The sequence below is a fragment of the Anser anser genome (assembly GCF_964211835.1).
Source record: "Anser anser genome assembly, chromosome: 5".
NCBI classification, from domain to species: domain Eukaryota; kingdom Metazoa; phylum Chordata; class Aves; order Anseriformes; family Anatidae; genus Anser; species Anser anser.
Window position 1 is genome coordinate 5,260,576 of NC_139725.1, and position 20,492 is coordinate 5,281,067.

Here is a 20,492-nt window from a genome sequence, read left to right on the forward strand (position 1 = left end):
TCTCCTTACATGTCTAGTCTCCCTACACTATGCCCCTTTGTCCACTTGCCTCATTCACAGCTGAGAGGAAATGAATTATTGCACAAGGGAACATACATCCCTGACCCTTGGCTTGTTATGTCATCATCCTTAATGTACAGAATCTTGAAGCTTTGGGAAAGACCTTTGAAATCAGCAAACGTATTCATATTCTTCAGGTCAACCATATATACACTTCACTGTATAAGGCCATATTGTTTGGCACCTTGGAAGATTAAGCCTGTTTGTTAGAAGCTGCTTTTCCTCTTCAGCCACAGAAAAGAGGAGTGAGGCAAAATTACACAGGGAATGTAAGATGACAAGAGATGCTCTGGGTTGATCAGGAAAGTGTACCGAGAGGAACAGATGTGCCAAGACATTTCCCCTTCATTTCTAACTGCTATACCTGTAAACCACTCAATGTCTCCTACATTCTTTAGAATAGCAACCAGAAGTCTGCAGGTTCTAAAATTCCCACAGAAGCAACCAGAGCACCCAAGCATCTTCCTTGCCAATTAGATACAGAGTAATTCCTCTTTTGTTAAAGACTGATATGGGCAAGCCCTTGAATTTGTGCTACACCTTTATCAAAAATACAGCAAGAATCATAGAATCATTAAGGTCTGAACAGACTTCCAAGATCATCTGGTCCAACCATCACCCTACCACCAATATCACCCACTAAACCATGTCCCTAAAGCACCAGGTCCAACCTTTGCTTGAACACTCCCAGGGACAGTGATGCTACCATCTCCCTGGGCAACCCGTTCCAATGCCTGACTACTCTTTCTAAGAAGAAATGTCTCCTCATTTCCAACCTAAATCTCCCCTAGCACAACTTGAGGCCATTCCCTCTAGTCCTATTGCTAGCAATCTGTGAGAAGAGGCTGACCCCCAGCTCCCCACACCATCCTTTCAGGGAGTTGTAGAGAGCAATAAGGCCTGCCCTGAGCCTCCTCTTCTCCAGACTATAAACAACCTCAGTTCCCTCAGCCACTCCTCACAGGACTTGTGTTCCAGGCCCCTCACCAGCTTCGTAGCCTTTCTCTAGACATGCTCCAGGAGCTCAGTGTCCTTCTTGTAGTGAGGGGCCCAAAACTGAACGCAGTACTCGAGGTGCGGCCTCACCAGAGCAGAATACAAGGGGATGATCACCTCCCTGGTCCTGCTGGTTACACTATTCCTGACAGAAGCATGGCTAAAGAAAACAGGAATTTTGTTGTTGTAATTCTGTGCCTTTTTACATGACAACAGCACAGATGCCTATGTGTGACTTCTATTGCTTCATGGACTTGCTGGACTGAATCTTCTTTCCCAGTCTACAGACGCTAGTCCTTTTCAGTTTTACCCAGTCTCATAGCAATTCGGAACAGTTGGTTGTATCCCCTACAATTTCTGACAACTGTTAGTACATTGGGCTTGCATGGCAAGGTTTTCGTAGCAGGGGGGGCTGCACAGGTGGCCTCTGTGAGCAGAGCCCAGCAGCTGCCCCATGTCAGATCAGAGCCAGTTCCAGACAGCTCCAAAAGGGGCCCACCACTGGCCCTAGCCAAGCCATGAGCAACGTTGGTCGGGCCCCTAGGAGAGGAGATAGAAGAAAAAGGGGAAAAAAGAAATCTGCTGCAAAATGGCAGTCATGAGAGAGAGGAGTGAGAAAACACAAGAGAACCAGCCCTGTGGCCCCCAAGATCAGTGCAGGAGGGCAGGAGGTGCTCCAGGCACGCAGCAGCAGTTCCGCTGTGGCCTGTGGAGAGGCCCCTGGTGGAGCAGGCTGTCCCCCTGCAGCCCACGGGTCCCACATGGAGCAGATCTCCACGCTGCAGCCCGTGGAGGAGCCCCCAGTGGAGCAGGTGGATGTGGCCTGGAGGTGGCTGCGGCCCATGGAGAGCCCCCGCAGGAGCAGGCCACAGGCCAGAGCTGCAGCCCATGGAGAGGAGCCCATGCAGGAGCAGGAGGCCTGGGAGGAGCTGCCGCCCATAGGGGACCTGTGTTGGAGCAGTTTGCTCCTGATGGATGGACACTGTGGTACGGACCTATATAGGAGCAGTTCTTGAAGAGCTGCTGCCTGTGGGAAGCATACGCAGGATCAGTTCAGGAAGGACGGCATCCTATGGGAGCAACCCCACCTGGAGCAGGGGCAGAGCATGACTGTGAAGGAGCAGCAGAGATGAAGCACCATGGACTGACCACAACCCCCATTCCCCGTTCCCCTGCACCACTCGTGGAGAGGATGCACAAGAGGGTGGATGGGGGGGAAGGTGTTTTTAGTTTGCTTTTAGTTTCTCACTGCTCTGTCTGTTACTAGCAATAGGCAATAAACTTCATGAACCTCCCTATGCTGTCTGCTTGTGGTAGTAACTAGTGAGCGATCTCCCCATCCTTATCTCAAGCCAGGAGCCTTTTTTATATGTTCTTTTTCCTTTATATGTCCTTTTCCTTTAAGGAGAGGAAGCAAGAGACCACAGTTAGAAATTTAAAAGCAAACCAATATGTGCCTATTATGATCCTAGCATTAATGGGCTGTGATTTCCATTCAGCTTCTGTGAACTATAATAAAGAGCAGGAACAAATAGCGACCAATGATACAATGCTACAGAGACTACATAGGAATTTTGGAACAGAAGCCAAATAGGTATCAAGTATCATTCAGACACCAAAAAGGAACTGATGGTCCTTGTATGGATCACAGCCTAACCATCCCCAAAATGTAGATGTCATAAAGCTGGAATGCAGCTGTCTAATGCAACAGAGAACAGTTTAAAACTGGTAAAGAGAAAGAACGGTGTGCCAACAGCGACTGCAGGGCAGTTTAGACAAGCAAATGTAATCACTTGTAAATCCAGCTGAAATACCAGGATGAAATACCTTAGTGTTTAGAAAGAATGCCTTGGGATCCACATTGAAAGGGTTTCATTAGAGGCCCTGTTTCACACACATCACCATGTAGAAACACATGAAGAAATGCATGCATAATTACTTGCAAACACTCATTTCAGTGCTTTGGATCACAAAATATTTGTCTGCAAAAATACTGTCAATGTACAAACATATAGGTGCATAATTTTGTGTGAAATAACTGATTTTTATTAAAGATTCAGTTCATCGCTGTACCAATGGTCAGGATTAGAAACTTACATCTTCCCCATGCAGCCTTCCTTCATACCTTCTTTGAGTTTCCACGTTGCTGACAGAATATTTGTGTTAGTTTGTACTGGGATATGGGATAGAGTTAATTTTCTTAATAGTAGCTGTTATGGTGCTATGTTTTCGATCTGTGATGAAAACAGTGTTGATAACACGCTGACATTTTAGTTGTTGCTGACCAGTGCTTACACAGAGCCAAGATATTCTCTATTTCTCACACTGCCTTGCCAGTGAGGAGGATGAGGATGCACAAGAATTTGGGAGGAGACACAGCCAAGACAGCTGACCCTGGCTGACCAAAGGGATGTCCCATAACATGTGGACACCATGTACAGCAATAAAAGCTGGGGAAAAGAAGAAGGAAAGGGTGCATGATCAGAGCTATGGCATTTATCTTCCTAAGTAGCCATTATGAATGATGCAGTTCTGCTTTCCTGGATATGGCTAAACATCTGTGTACCAATAGGAAGCAGTGAACAAATTCCTTATTTTGCTTTGCTTGCATGCACAGCTTTTGCTTTACCTATTAAACTGTCTTCAGCTCAGCCCATAAATTTTCTCACTTTTACCTTTACTGTTCCCTCTCTATCCTGCTGAAAGGGAGTGAGAGAGGGGCTGTGTGGTGCTTATCTGCCCAGTGGAGTTAAACCATAAGAATGTTCCATGCAAAAGTTTGAAATGGAGGAAGAACTGTATTTTTTGTGTTTTCATAAAAATCTATAAACAGCTTTACAAGAAAGATTACGCTTTATCTGTCTGCGAAACTGCAGCAGAGGTAGCGAGGACTGTCAAATAAACCATCTGATTCTCCTCCCCTCAGTAATGGTTTATTAGACATCTTTGTCTAGCATGAAATAGTTCTGTGAAAAATAAACCAAGCACAGATCTTATTTTGGTTACAGAAAGGTCTGAATCATTTATAACTGAATTAATTGCTAGAAAAGCTTATGAGTGGCCAATTAGTAATATTTGGATTTGGATTTGCCAGTTGGCCCAGAACTGGAAATGAATATTAGTTTCTACATAAAGACTGTAGTGTTCACAGATAAAAAACATTCAATCAAAATCAAGAAAATCCTTGAGAATCAGTCTTGAACAGAACATGCCTGATAGCTGGCCAGATAATTATTAGCCAAAATTGCCTATGATATTTCCCAACTGCAGATTCAAAAACTGGTTCTGCATTTCTTATACATCCTAAAATCTTGATATTTTGTTGCACTCTCTGTAAAGTCCTAAAAGAGCAATAGGAATGAATGGTGCCACATATAAAACCTGTATAGATGCCAGCAAACTGCTCATTTGTGTTCATAAGGTTTCCACATGCCTTTTGAGGACAGTATTTTCTCCTTTCGCATCCCACTTTTCACAAGCAGTAAATGAGTCTCAAACTCATTTGGATCATCTTGAAAACTATAAGGAAATTCTCCAAACCACCAGAAAGGTAAAGAAAGCAGTACAGTAGTGCACAGTGTTTGATGTCCAGCAGAAGCATCTTCTCAAAGACAATTAAGGAAAACACACATGCTCTGTCACCACTGCTTCCAACATGGAAACATGGGCTAGGATTACCTACACCAGATAATAGCTTCTGGGGAACAGTAGCACTCTTCAGCTAATTCTTTTTCTCCATCCTCTTCACAAGCTAAATATAGCCCAGTAGCATGGGGCACCAGAGGAAATTCTGCATTTCAGAAAAAGAACTGTAGTGTTGAGCTGCTTCGATGACTGAGCAGACTGCTCCCAGGGTACATTACATTTCCTTTGATTTGCCATCCCCCTATCAACCCAAGTCTGACAAGACTCGGCCCAAAACTAAATATGAGAACAGAGATAAAGTGATAAAGAATCACAGGAAGAAGCTATCGCAAAATAAAAGGGGCAGAATAAACATTGACAGAAGTATTCTGTACAATCAGAAATGTGTGTGACTTAGGCAAGTAACTCTTTAAGGAGTTATTCTGTAGCTCCTCATCAGAATATGTATATTGAGAGTTATAACAATTTACAATTTTTTTCACTTAGTAGAAAAGTAAGTAATTGTATAACATGCCATGGCACAAGTTTTCCTCTTTCTTGAATGATTTTTAGTTGAACTATATCTTGAACATATTCTATGTTCTTTACTACAGATTGTGCTCTCTTTTAGGTTCCAAACTTGAAGAGCAGTTGTGCAGCCAGTGTTGGTTTTTTTTCAGAAATTCAAAGTAACATATTTTGCTCATGAAGAATTTATTCGCACTTTCTTGAAGTGAATTACAACAAAATCCTATATAATTAGAGCATAAACTCTAATGTATTTGTACCGGTAAGAACTGATAAAAAAAAAAAAGACACTAGAACACTGTGTAATGCTCAGAGGGGTATTTTAAAGCTTTTAAGTTAAGCATCATTTAAAACAGATTGTAATTAAGGATTCTCCCCCCACCCCCTTTTTTTTTTTTTATTACATATTAAGGTCTCTAAGAGCGTAACTTCCATAAATAGTCAAGAATAAACTACATTCAGACCTACATATAAGCACATTTCTTGGCACAGATAAATGAAAACTGTGATTGCTGACATCTCTTTGAAGGAAGATTTTCTTTTTTTTTTTTTTTCATCCCAGCCCTTGTTTTATTTATATGGCTCTACACACTTTTTTATTTTTAATTATCCTAAGGAAAAGAAGGAGCGGGGGGGAAAAGAGATCTTTGTTTTCCAACTGAGACAGTGAAATACATTCCAAAGCTGCTTTTGTTTTTAATTTACAGAAGCCCTCATGTCTAATCTACTAAGCCAACAAATAATCTGTTTGCCAGGTTTTACATGAGAGTCATGAAAAGTGCATACAATTGCCGACTTTATTCTTTTTTTAGGATACAGATTCATTCTCTGCCATAAACTTGAAAGGATCCTTTTGGGGAACTTTTCACAATGAATTTATTTTTAACTATGCATTTTGTTTCCCAGGAGTTATTTAATTTTTACCCAGTCACTTGTGCATCTTCAGCTCTCTTTTTCTTAATAAAAAGAAAAGCTTTGTTCTTGTCTATATGAAAGATAAGATAGCTAGGTCCATATACTTGGTCATGAAAGCAGCAATATGTTTCCCTCTGAGAAAATTATAGTGCAAATGAGCAGTCCCACATAGTTCCACACACAGACCAAACAAAATAAAAAAATTCCTTCCTTCCATCCTTTAGAACAATCCTATCTCCTACTCTTCCTAATGTTTAAGGATTTAAGGTAAATCTCGTGGTCGAAAAACTTGATGCATATCCTGGGAAACACTGAGAATTTCTAAGAGATTGGGGGGTGGAAAAGTAGAGGGAACAGGACAGCAACACAGAAATACAGCATCACTACACTGCTTTAGATCTTCTAAAAGATGTGTATACACATGCAAGGCAGAAGCACTGTTTTGCAGTGAGATTTTTGGACGGTACGATCTACCACAAGGAAACTTCTTCTGGTGTGGAGGAGTACACCACCATGTGTTATTTACTCCCCTCCTCTTCATTCTGATACATCTACTCTGCTAGACAACTATAAAATCCAGCACAGCATTATCAGTGAACTTGCAGGAGGAAAAGAGTACCTCTGAGCTACCTGCCAGCTCCCCAAAACTGGGTTTTGCAGGGATTTGCAAAGGCAATGCCAGCACTGAGAATGCACTGTGTTCCTCTGGAGATGCTCCTTTATCATTTCCTTCTCTCCTTCTCTTAAAGGATATGAGTCTAGAAATACACTGAACAAATAACAACACAATTAATTAGTTGCGTTTAATTAATTTATTGTGTTTAATTAACTAATTAATTTATTGTGTTAAAAGTGGCCTATTTGCTGACATCTAAATATGAGGTATTCAGTTTGTACTTAAAAGTGGAACTTACATGGCAAAGAAAAGGATCAGGATGAAAAATGTTCCATGTAAAAAATTCTTCTGCTACAAGATCTTACCTTCTGTAAAGTTATTCTGTCTACAGGTACCAGTTAAGTCTTTCCACTTCATGCATGTTCCCAGAGTATTGTGCTTGGAATGCTAAGAAAATCCTGGCTACATGACTTTAGGTAGACTGAAGCAAAGTAAATGAAGCACAATGGAGACTTCAAACAGACATAAAATTATGGCTGAGATAACCCATTTGATATACTAGACAAGAACAAGAATTTGGGGAAGGTGCAGAAGAATTACTAATAATATAATAGAGCTCATATTTATTTTGTGTGTAAATATGTGATGGCTGTATGAGTTTCAGCCCTGGGATGTGGCCTGTAACTTACATCTGTTAGAATAAAGGTATCTATCGCCCACCAGCTGCAGGAGAAAGGCTATGTCCACAGCTCTTCCTCCCAAAATGCGGGTGTAGCCTAATACAGCATTCTTCAGTTCAAAACAAGTAACATTCTAGGTACTTGTCCAACTTCCTTCTAAGATATACCTGCAAATAGAACTTCACAGGCAGGTGTTGACTTTATGTATATTGTAGTGAACAGATGAAAAGCTCACGATCCATTTTATTGCTATGAATTCTGATTTTATTCAAGGGACTTATTTTACAGAATAACTTTCATCTACTTTATTCTTGTTAAGTACTATTGTATAAGTCAACCCACTCTCATGCAGGTCAGAAAATAAGATCTAGTCCTAGTGAACCTTTTGGAATTTAGGTTTTCATAAATTTTAAACCATCATAATTTTTTTAACAAACTATTTTGAGTCCTTCTAGAGTTTCCATTTCCTCTAACATTATATTATTGTCTCCCTTGCCAAGCAGAGTTGCAAGTTATGTTGGCCAATTTCTTATGAAAAAAACAAACAAACCGACCACAACACAGAACAAGATTTTTTGTCTCCTTACACTGTATCTGTAGTTTTGCTCAAACAAAGATAATTACAATACGTATTCACTAGGTCCTTCTTGCAGAACTATCAGTGCCCCTTCACAAAGTAACTGCTTTCTACAGTCTCATTCTCTCAAATGCTTTCCCCAGCTCTTTTAACTGAAATAAGGAGATGCAAATTCCTCCTTAGACTCCCACATTGTTATGGATGAAAACCTTCCTTCAAAGTAATTTGCACCTAGGACATGGAGTCAGAATGTGAGATTAGGTATCCACAGCAGTTTGTCTCCACAGTAGAAGAGCCTCAAACAATGCTTGATGGCTCAGGTATATGGGGAAATTGGGAAAAAAAAAAAAAAAAACTCTTAATGAGAGCAGAGGTACAAAGAAAGAGTCAAGCTATGGGTTTAAACAAGAACAACTCAAGTGCTTTTTATTGCCATCATTCCCCATAGCACTATGATGACTGAGAAAACTTTCATTGTCTCAAAAGTTCCTTCTATTTCATTCTTCAGTCACTGGAGTGTAGTAAAATTAGACAGAATGATTGCAATGAATTGGCTTGTAGAAATTCTGTTTGCTGTTGCATGTCACCATTAATGACACGTTTGCCAGTGTTCAGCAGCTCCCAGGACACACTTATTTCTAAAGACAATTTAAGAAAGTAATGCAGACTCCCCCACCCACCAACACCGGTCAGGCTGTTGTGTCTGTCATTTATTTTTTTATTTTTCCCATCTCCTGCATTTACATACCCTTTCAGGCACATGTTCTCCAAAGTGAGAACTACTCAAATATAGCTTACATTACCCTACAGAGCATTATAAAGAGGCAAAAAAATTTTCAAGCTAGGTGACAAGATTCACACCAAAAATCATTTTGTAAACTCTCTCAGATGTTGTCACAACAAATCCAGAGGAAGAGTTCTACCTCCTCAGCAGCCAATAATGGAGAAGGTGACAGGAGAGCACAAAGGGAAAACAAAGACTCCCACATGCACTTGGGCTGCTTTTCAGATCCTCAGCTTTGTCTATACTTAGGTTGTGAGATGATTTATGATCACTAGTCTCTACTGCCAGAGCAACTGTTCACTTCAATTCTGCATGTTCCTTGATGGGTTGGTTACATTTTCACAAATGCTGTCATAACACTTTAACTGCAATAATCATCTGTTTGAATTGTGCTGTTACTACACTATGCTGCCAGGCAGCTCTTCTCTATTGAAATGTCCAACACTGATAAATAGTGTAACTGTCTGAAATCAAGCCTAGAAACTCCTTTCTTTAAACATTTCTTAACTGAGTGCTACTTTGCAGGGAGTGACTGTTCCCAAGACCTGATGAGGGGAAGCACAACTGAAAGAAAGAGTGCCCAAGTGACAAACTAGTGCTGAGACAGATGATTGCAAGCTACAGAGTTACCGTGACTTAACAAAATCCCATTTACTAGCTGAACTGCATTAACTGACTACAGCATACTTCTGATTCGCTGCAGTTACAAAGGAAGGTAGATTACTTTAAAACAGTTGTTAGCTTGAATTGTGATGTTCTAAATGAAAACCTTTTACTTTAGAATCACCGTGGGTTAGAAGCATACACAAGCAGTTAGAAGAAACTCCTTAGCCTGTGAAAGCTGAATTACATGACTGGAACTACTGAATTCTGAATGAGAACAAGTATCTGTGAATTACTGCACTGAGTAACAGAGAGCCTAGAAAGTAAGCAAATGATGAAGTATATAGCGTATTGTAAGGCAAACAAAATAAACTGAAGACTATAAGGTGAAGATTTAGCTAGGTTCTCACAAATATTTTCCTTATTGTAAAATCAGATTTTTTTCTGCCTTTTTAATCTTAGGAAGGTTTTAGGAACATGATGTTCTGTGACACTTATTGGGAAGCCTATTCTTTTTTTAGTTCAGATAAGAATGGCACTGCTGTGCAACCACTTTGCGGCCCATGTGAAAACATCTAAGCAAGGCACAGAGGAATCAGGCTTCCTGCTTTTAAACACCATTCTCATTAGCAAAAGCATCTGGAGCTGGTCTGGTACTACGACACACTCACAAGATCACCAAACGCACTGCCTCTATGTGGCACTAAGGAAATAGTTCTGTATCACATTTGCTTCCGAGATGACAAAAAAAATAAAGCTCTTCCCTTACCCTCAGTTAAAGGCCACAACTTTACCAATGCCACCACTACAACTGCTTAGTAAATGACTTCATTGAAAAGATCTGGCTTCAAGAAGCTGGGTTGGGGGGCTGGTGGGACACTCATCTTGTTTCTCTAACTGAAGGCAGTTCCCCAGTCCAGGTTACAGCACAGTCACACACAGCGATGCATAGACACAACTGACAGGGCAGCATACTACAATGCCAGGGCATGAATCTAAGTTTGTCTTGACACTGAAGCGAGCCCATCAAGGAACTGCACTTGTCACACACCTCAAAAAGAAGCTAAGAGTAGCATGGATTCCAAGAGAAAGACAACATTGTATTTTCATACAAACTTAGCATTTATCACACTTTGCATGCTACATCAAAATACACCAGACAATATTGGAGCCCATTCCAGTGACTTGACAGTGTAACTGATAGCAATACCCTAATCCACCCAATGAATGAGTCCTCCTCCAAAGTGCAGACAGGGAAACAGAGCACAGAGAAATGAAGTTTCTTGAAAATAAGTATGGCAAATTTAAAAGCCATTCTTACAGGTAATCTGTTTCCTAGTGAGTAAAAAAAAGCTGAAGTCCTACATTATTCTTTAAGAAAGTGAATTTACCAGCCTCATTCCTTAGGGATCTATTCAGTGTGTCCCTTGACTGCCCCCCTGTGCCACAACTCCCAGCCCTTAGAACTAGCTACCCAAACATCGGGTCTCCTGCTTCAGCCCCTTACCTCTCCTGCTCCAGCCCTGCCACATCTCCAAAGCAGGACCCTTTATCCCATCCTTTCCTAATGCCAGCTACCTCACCTCCACAGCATCTTGCCCTTTACCTACCAACCCTCTGGAGTCTTAATACCTTGTAGATGTAATCTAGTGATAAATACAAGACAGCTTATTCTTTTTCAGGATAGCTAGTGTGAGGCAGACTGATATGGCAAGAACTGGACAAGCTAGTTTTCCAAAACTCCAGACAGTCACTTTGACTGCTAATGGTGAAGACGAAGCCTGCCTGTTAAGGAAACTAGAAACTACTGCCTTGTCTCATATGAATTCCTGCTTTGTTAGGCCTTGGAATGGATGAGGATTAAAGACCGTCTGGTCAGAGCTGAAGGGTATAAAATCAAATGCCCTCACAGCAAGTACTTGTTATTTAGTGCCCCCTGACCACTAACTCTGGCAGCTGTTTCCAAGCACACCTTAGTGATGACACAGTGAATTTCATGGGGGCGGAGGAAGAAAGTATTTTCCAGCCCCTCCACAATGCACTCACACACACACTTTCCTCTATCACATATTTGAGAAATGGAACCCGAGTAGTAACTAAAAGCTTGGTATACCCAGTGGAAATTAAAGGCTGCATGTTCAAATGGGCACTACCTTGGGTGGGTTGGTCAAATTCTTCCTAAAGTTGTTTTATTCTAGGAATCTCACAACAGAAAGAAGAATCCTTTTGATATTCACATTTCAAAGAGCACACTTTTGTGAATATTTTCAACAGAAGATGATAGCACTACTGATTTATATAGACTGCATATAAACCTACACATGCATATGCACAAACATACATGCACAGCACATACATATGTATATGTAGAACTATCTGTAACAGAGGAAGAGATCCTTTTATTTTGCCTTTTGTGCTGCTCTCCAGGAATCTTCCTTGATCTTGACAGAACTGATAGTTTATAATGAACACTTTTACGGCTGGCATCATGGAAACACCTGGGAGTAACATTTGCTTACAGTTGTTTTGTGTATTATTTTTTTTAAACACAGCTACTGTGCTGTTTGCCTCCAATAAACATTTTTTGTGTTTAAATATTTTATTGGTTCAGACAAAAAGCAAAATAAAAGAAAACAAGTAAACAAGAGAGTCTGCCGTGCTTCTGCAAATGGAAAGGTAAGAGACCCTGAAAGGATAAAGAAACCAAGCTGAAATCGGCTGGGTCACTGCCTGTGCTATGGATTAGCTACACGTGACATTAAATAGTGTCTTATTTTCCCTCTACATAGAAAGACAGAAAAATGGAAACAATTCCTCAGGAAAGTCCTATTCAAAGTACTTGCATGACCCTCAGCATCTTGGTATTTACTTTCTATCATATCAATCTCCACAACAAACCTAGAGATTTAGAGTGTATTCCTCCCATCTAGCAGAAAAGAACTGATGCATTAAGAAGCTAAATGATCTACAGAGGGTGACACCAGAGTTTCTGGCAAAGCACTAAGAATCTCAAATAGAAGATAATATTCTGAAATACACCATATCTTCTTGCATCAGATTAATATAACTGATATTAATCCCAGAAATAATATCAAAAGGATGAGAAAATAGCAGGTGTCCAGCACAGTAAACATGGAATATTTGAGGGAGAAATTTAGAGAGACAATAGCCCATTCATTCTATTTTAAGAAACCAAGTCAGCCACATTCTACATTGATGTGGTCAAACTTCCTTTGTCATTATGACATTCCTTCCTTCTTTCCATGTATTTTTCCTCTTGAGATTCAAAATCTCCTTGAATCTAGGTACTAGACTTAAAACTACTCCAAGATTTGAACTATCTCCAAAAGTGACCAGTGTTCACATTAAAGTTATGCAGATCAGAAATAGAGCTAGCTGAAAAGGTATGATGTATTTTAGGCGATCATTTTTCAAACACTTTTGACTAGTTCTGTAAACTGAATAGGGAAGAAAAAAATTTGAAGAATCTGATATCTCACACAAGATTAAGAACATCTGTTCCACAGGTACAGGCTTTGTTATTCTATCTGTAGGAAGAATTTGTAACAGAGTTAAAGCCTTGGCTTTCCATCTTCTTTGCATGTATGAAAAGCTAATGTTAAATAATCATAAAACACAATCAGTGAGCGAGGTCTTACCCTATCACCTCTTTGAAGATGTATAAATTCCACACAGGCTGGAAACCTGTTGAGTCAGTCCCTTGTCCACATGCAGATTAGCTGGAAGAGACTATTCTAAGGCCACTTGCTATTCAGAGGCTATTCCAAGGCCACTGAAATGCTTACGTGAAAGCTTCCGCACTTATCTAGGCAGTTTAAGAAAGCAACTATGGAGTCTAAAACTCAACATCCCCCATTAGGTTTGCTCCAGCTGAGATTGGAGGGGTATAGCATTCTGTGGGATATTTTTGCTTCCTACAATACCCTGCATTTTAGTCTAGCCCATCTCTGGAAAGAAGCTTCAATGAAAGTTCAATCAATTCCACAGCTTCAAGTGTATTTTAAAACCAGCATACATGAAAAACGGAATAAAGGGACACTTCTAATTCTGCCTCTTTATGAATACTTATGAAAATGTGTGGATCAAAGCCTCTTACCCTGCAAGTAAATTTCAAGCCTCCTGTAGAACTTGAAGAGTATTAGAACTCATTTCATGTTTCAGTTAGCATAAAGCACATGTTCAGGAATTACTAAGCAATAGTTTTGCAACAGGCTTTTCCCTAATTTGCAGGCAACTGCCTCAGAAATAGAGCACAGAGGTCTAAATAGTGCCCCTTCTGCTGCCTCTACAAGAGAGGAAAAGGGTGTCAGGAATACAGCAAACATTTCAAGCCACCTCTCTCATTACCTTAACAAGCAGCTCTATATATACACGTGAAAAATATGCTTAAAAAGAGAAACGACCCACTATTAAACATAATCCCCTGAGTTCTCTCCTTGCTAAAACAATCACAGAATCATCTAGGTTGGAAGAGACCTCCAAGATCATCTAGTCCAACCTCTGTCCTAACACTAACAAGTCCTCCACTAAACCATATCACTAAGGGCTACATCTAAACGTCTTTTAAAGACCTCCAGGGATGGTGACTCAACCAACCAACTTCAACCGACCTTGTATCTGCCAAAGCTTTCCACCTCCAAGTTGTCGATCACACTGAGCATTTGTTCTGACACACTAATTTCTGGTCACAGCTCTTCCCAGCCACTGCCTTTTCTCCTGCAGGAGGATTGCAATGCTCCTAAGGGACTGACCGCAGTTCAGAAGTTCCAGGTTCAGCATTCTGGTGGTCTAATAGGCCTCCAGCACAAATGCATTTGACCTAAGATTTTTTTCCTAAAGTCTGAGTTGCCCGGCAGTCAGGCAGCCATGTTAGCACAGTGGGTTGCCTTAGCTGGGATGCCCACTCTCCCAAGGAGCAGCCCCTCAGCAGGGCACAGAACGAGGGCTCCACTCACACAGATGTACAGCTTCTGGGCCCACAGTAGGTAACACCCCCACAGTAAGGAGGGTAAGCAGAAGATCACAATGGACACACCTAATTCAGAAAGCTGGTTGACCTTCTGCACCATCCTTTCTCTCTCCTACTTGCACAGCTATTAAGTAGTTTGGAAAAAAAAAGGAAGCTATATGTACAATGTTTGCTCCTTATAAAGGACAAAGCTGCAGCAGCTACTGAGGTTTGAACTTTTGGTTGAAGTTCTCTTTCCATGGAGATAGAAGTAGTTATGCAACAGGACGGCCAGGAAAGGAACAGACCTGGAAATACGTTTTGGACGTTAGTCAAAAGCAAAAAGGAAAAGAAGATAAAAGAAGGTAATTAACTGAAACTTAAAAGAAACATCCTCTCTTTAAGCACAGGGAAGCTCTTGCTTCCAGGGAGAAGTTAGTTTTGAAAAATACCCGCGCCTATTAAGCAGTACTGCAAAAGGATAACACTGAGCTCTGATGAGATAGCGCCTCCTAACTTACAAAACCCTTCCCAGATCCCCAGGAAAGCCATTGATAACAACAGTTTTGTGTTGGTACAAAACTAACACATCTACTATTGTATAGACTCAAATCCCGCAAACCACTGAAAACTCCAACAAGAAGCTAGCCAGGAATTTCACAAAACTCAAAACTGGGTAATAGCACGTTTATTTTGGGGCACATCAGTTCTTACTTTTCACACTTATTGACATTTATTTTGAAAAGAAATAAGTAGGTGGGATCTCAGGAGAGAGTCATTTCTCAGTTCTGGCACAGACTTGATGCACAATTTAAACAAATCACTTAATCTTTCTGAGTCTTAGGTCCCCAGCTGTAAAAAATGGGCAGCAGTTCATTTATTCTGTTCTTTGTCTCATTTACATAGGTTGTAAATGCTGAAGGACAGGAGCTATCTCTTACTATGGATTTGTGCGGTGTTTAATACAAGAGATCTGAATACAGCAGAGCCTTTAAGAGCTATCTTATGTTTGAAGTACATTGAAAAGTATATTGTTCCATATTACATCTCCCCATTCTTCAGAGCTTATTAGAGTGACAGACAAAGATTTATGATCCCTGAGTACAATTTAGCATCAGAAATGAAGGAGGTCAGAAAAAATATCTATTGATAATTGCCTGTAATCTGCATAGGAAAAGAGAGAAGACGACAAATACAGTGTGGGAGAAGGAAGGGAAACAAAAAATAAGCCTGTCTTTGGTGAATAAATAACAGCAGAAAAGCCCCCAAGAAATCTCATTCTAAGTTCTACAGCCCTAAAATGCCTACCAAAAAAGTTTCTATAAATTGGCTTTATTAAATAACCATCCTTTTGCTTTGTCTGGCAGGAAGAGCCACCTTTTCTAAGGGAGAAATGCATGACAATCCGGAAATCCTATTAATAACATTAGAGTCCCGAACTTTAATGTATTAATGAATGGACGTGCACCCATGCTGTAATCATGAATTTCAGCACTGCCTTTGATGCTTCATTGGGCACAAAGCTCTTACAAAATGTTTGAAGTGTCTGGCTGTGTAATAATGATTTATAATTCTCTTGAACCAAAGCAAAATTTGCTAGTAAAAACCATTTTTGAAATAAAAAATAAATTGTGGCTGGAGGGTCTGGGTTTGTTTCAAAAAGAGATCACCCACAAGCAGCAAATTATTTAAAAAGCCACTGGTTCTAGTGTTTTGAGATAGGGTGCGTACAACTCAGAATTTCAAAGTACTGTTAATTAAGATCAGTTTATTAAAACGTCAATCTTGTTAACCAAAAAATTCTCCACTATGAATACCAGCTGTAAGTTCCCTTAAGTTCAGCTTTTCATGAAGCAAATGATTTTTCCTTATACCATATATTCATCTTCATCCCTCTTCCTACTGTCCATTATTTTTTCCTCTCTTCTGTCAGGGTTTATTTGTAGATGAGGCAATCTTCGTATGTTAGTTGGATTAGTCCCCTGTGCTCATACACCCCTCCAAGCCCCCAAACCTATCAGGAAAATATCTGATTTACATTAAAACAGATATGCTTGGTGTTTAAAAAAAAAAACAGTTGAATTAATTTTCTTTCCTCCTCTTCATCTCAGTCCAAAACCCACTGGCGGGGATGGAAAGAACTTCACCGACTTCAGAAAAAAATTGGATCAGGCCTGTGTTTGAAATGTTTATTTATCTCCATTGTCATGCATCCCTTCCAAGACTTCCTAAAAATAAAGTGTGAGGAAAGGAGTGGACAAAAATGAACCTAGCAAGACTATGTCCTTTATCATCCCCAAAACAGTTATTTTTGCAAAAATATTTAGCAGAACAATCCAAGAAGTCTGCCCTGGCAAGCGGAAAAAAAGACGTGGTACAGGTGGAGACATCCGCCTGTATTCCTCTTAGGAGGTTGGAGCCAAATGGAGCAGAGAAGGAAAACAACTGAAATAAACCCTAACAACTGACACATTTTTCCTTTGGTCTGAGAGATTTTTATTCAAAGGCTATGGTACCAAAGGCATTTCAAACTCACTTTCCTCCTTTGTTTCCTTCTCCTTTGACTACCTTTGTGCCCATGAACTTCCAGATGGGGGTTGGGAGTTTTCATTATATTCTTCCACATCCTCACACCAAAAATACGGTGTTTTATTTATTTTGTTAAATATTATTGTTCCCTCTTTGAAAATTGAAAACACAGTGGCTGTGAAAACTGCTGTTGATTCAGATTGTCAACTATTTTAGGTGTACATTCAGGTTGATCCGCTCTCACCAGCTATAGACCAGGCAGAAGGGACTCTGCCCTGCTGTGTGGTAAGATTCCTTGTCTGCTCATGCTAGAACAGGAAGAGGAGCTGAGCATCTTCCCAGGTATGCAGAACTCTCATGTGTACCTACGATAGATATAAATAGCCACATATGCTAAACGTTGAAACATAGTTAGCAAAAAGGAACCTACTAAGGCCCAGAGCAAGCTTCTCTCAAGACAAGCCACAAAACTGGGTTGGTGTTCACAAAATCACAGACACCATGTAATGATACTTGTAAGAACCTGAAACCAGATCCCAGATGTCACTGTTACAGTGGTCACTTCACTGAGACAACTGAGACTCTTCTGGCTCCTTTGTAGAGCATTTCAGTGTTTTATTTAAGTTTGCATTTTGTTTTACTGTATTTTTTCATTTAAAGTTTTCATCAGGATCTTCCCCACACACACTGAAAGTAACTGTCCAATTGTTATTGAGTTAAAGCAAAAAAGGATGCCACTATCAAAATATAAAAATAAAAAAACCCTACACAATTAAGAAATTTAAAAGCAAGACAAAGGGGAGAGAGCTAGTACAGAAAAGCAAAGGGAATAGATAAAGAGTGAATGGCAAGATCATGATGGCAAAAAAGTGAGCAAAAAGGAGCAAAAGATTGATGAAAGCCCCATGGGGCCCCCAAAGCAGACCAGATGCAACAAACAGGGCCAGCCCGTCCTAGACCAAACTGACCCTGGAAACTGAATACTGTTCTGGCATGAAGACCCAGAACATGACTGCTCTTTTCAGGCATTCCAGGGGGATGGGGAGGGAGGGATTCTGCTCACAGGCTTAGAGTGATTTTAGATTTAAATGTTCATTGAAATTTTGTTCCTTAAAGTTATCTTCAATTAGGTATGCTTGAAACCAACAGGAATTACCTGGATTTTTAATCACAAATTAAGAAATATTTCCTTAAAGGGGTGTGTTTCTGATTTCAGTATTTATGGTAAACATTAAAAAGTTAAGCAGAAAGAAATCCTAATGAATTTATTTTATTTTTCAAAGGAAGCTGTGATGCTGTAGAAGTTACTGCAAAACATAGGCAGCAAGCACTGTTTCTGTGTCTACAGATTCAGGGCTGAATGAACTCCAGAAATATATGTAGAAGACCAGGAGTTATCTGTGGCACATGACAGCAGAAGAAATCTCTATGCACTGTCATTGTAAATAAGAAGAGTGTTTCACCTGCTGTCTTAAACAGCCTATAAATTGTTTGAAAAAATGCATGCTAGTATAAGATACCAGGAAAGAAGTTATGCCAGGAAGAAGGCATTTCCTAATACCTCACTAAGCCGAGACAGGACAACAGCCTTCCTTCTCCCTGTTAAGATCCAGGATATTACCAGGCATGTTTACAAATATACGTAGCATAAGCAGAGCAAACAGCAGCCTCTTATTCATTTTTGTCTTTTCTTCCTTGACTCTTTGCTTCAAGAAGGATAAAAGAACAGGATCCCATTGCTTAGCTATGTCTGTGTTCTCCTCTCCACTCAGCTCCTTTCTGCTTGGCTCCTGTTATTAGCACAAACCCTGACCCTGTCTTACAGCTCTCCTATGTGGACCTATACATATTCTCTACAATTACAGGTTAATACTTGCCAACTCCTCTTCCTATTATAAGATAGTACAAAGGCCTCAACACAAAGTCCTGTACTGGCAGTGGAAGTCTTGTTGTTGATTTTAGTAGAGTCCACATTCTCCTAAGTCATAAACAAGCTATGGCTTATTAAACAATATAACGTAATACGAAGGGTCTTTCATTCTTTCACCACATGCAAATAGTTTTCACATTAAATACTATGAAAAGAAAATACAAAAGATCTAAAACCCTCTACAAAAATACTATCAGTTAACCAGGTCACCCACAGCACCCTATCCAGCCTTTTCATCCAAAAGCAAAAGGTAGGTTTTGAAAGGTTTTATGAAATCATAAGTGTACCTGTCTTATCTGTCAGTAGTGTGGTGACCGGTTCCACACTCCCTTAACCTCATTGAGCTCTGATGTATAATTTGACATAGCAAACTTACCTGCCCAACAAACTTCTCATATGCCAGCCTTAAATTGGAAAATTAATGCAACTTTTGGAGAACGATAAGATGTGCTATTTCTGGTCAAACCCAGAAACCCTTTTAAGGGCGGGAATAACTACATTCAGTACCATTACATACACTCATGCAGACTGTGAATAAGTTGGCTAATGTGGCTAGAGTTATTGCTTTCAACAAAGCTGCTTTGAGTTATTTAAGTAGAAAGGAATCCTCAAAGATTTCCTATTTTGTTTGTAAACAAAAATTTTGGTTGTAAAGATTTTCGTGAATAAATACAAAAAAGTTGACCTGTCAATTGTTCATAAATATTTACATTATATATATTTTGTGTTATATTTATATATACACACATTTTTAACATTGCACGAGGATAATGTGCTTACACTCTTGGTGAAAACAATTTTAAGTACATATATCTTTTTGTTCGTCTTTCTGTACATATGCATATTTATGCATTATATTTTTATACAAATGTCATGTATATCAGTATTAATATATATTTGAGTCATATTAAACATGATATATATAAAGCATACTATATATGTATATATATCAATATATATTAAACATTGTGTGTGTATATCTACAGAAAAGCAGGCTACGGATGCTCATATCAAGTTCAGTCAGGACCATAACACAGCCTGCTTTCCTTCAGAGGTAGCTGCATCACTTTAGTCAAAAGGTGTTACTGGTGTCTTCATACCCTGTTCAATTACCAAAAATCCAACCCAGTTGGCCTTAACTGACCTTTACTTTAGGTACGTTTATGACAAATAGGCATTAATAAACTTCACGTTCCATGCAGATTAAAACCTACTCCTGTATTCGAACCAGTCATGTTTAGGTGCAGTAACTGTTCTTGCCCAAACTTGTCTATAAGTCATGTATAAGCATCACAGCAACAAGCTCCTACTCTGCCTCCAGTGAAAGAACACGGACTCTCTGCCAGCCGCTGGTGAATTCCAGTGAATTGATTTGACAGAAGCCACAGAGAATGGGCTTGGATCCATCACTGCAAGAGCTATGGTTCCAACTGTTATCCTCTCATTTAAAGAGCATGCTACCCCAGATCATAAATTGTTGAAGCAGCTATTGTCTGACAGGCTTTCAGAAGGATGAATTCTTTTTCTGCTGAGTTTCTACAGGTTTCCCTATACAGACCCTGTTTGCTTGGGCAGAGACAGAACTTGATGTCTTGATGTAATGTAAATACATTTTCAAAGTCTGGAGATTTATGTTACCCTCACTGAAGACAAGGGGATTCTTGCCCAGGAAAAGTCAGTC

At 39.9% G+C, this 20,492-nt stretch overlaps 1 protein-coding gene across 4 annotated transcripts in view; it reads right to left on the reverse strand.

Annotated features, from left to right (window-relative positions):
• The window catches only part of SOX6 (SRY-box transcription factor 6), a 482,345-nt gene that overhangs the window by 53,654 nt on the left and 408,199 nt on the right, over nucleotides 1-20,492 (reverse strand). Inside the window, exon 15 of one of the 4 annotated variants that reach the window (XR_014585615.1) lies at nucleotides 14,496-14,660. The exons of the other annotated variants lie outside the window; for them this stretch is intronic. The gene's annotated coding sequence lies outside the window, so the exon portion shown is untranslated. Of the gene's footprint in view, nucleotides 1-14,495; nucleotides 14,661-20,492 lie in introns of those variants that run through there. 4 annotated transcript variants of the gene reach the window in all.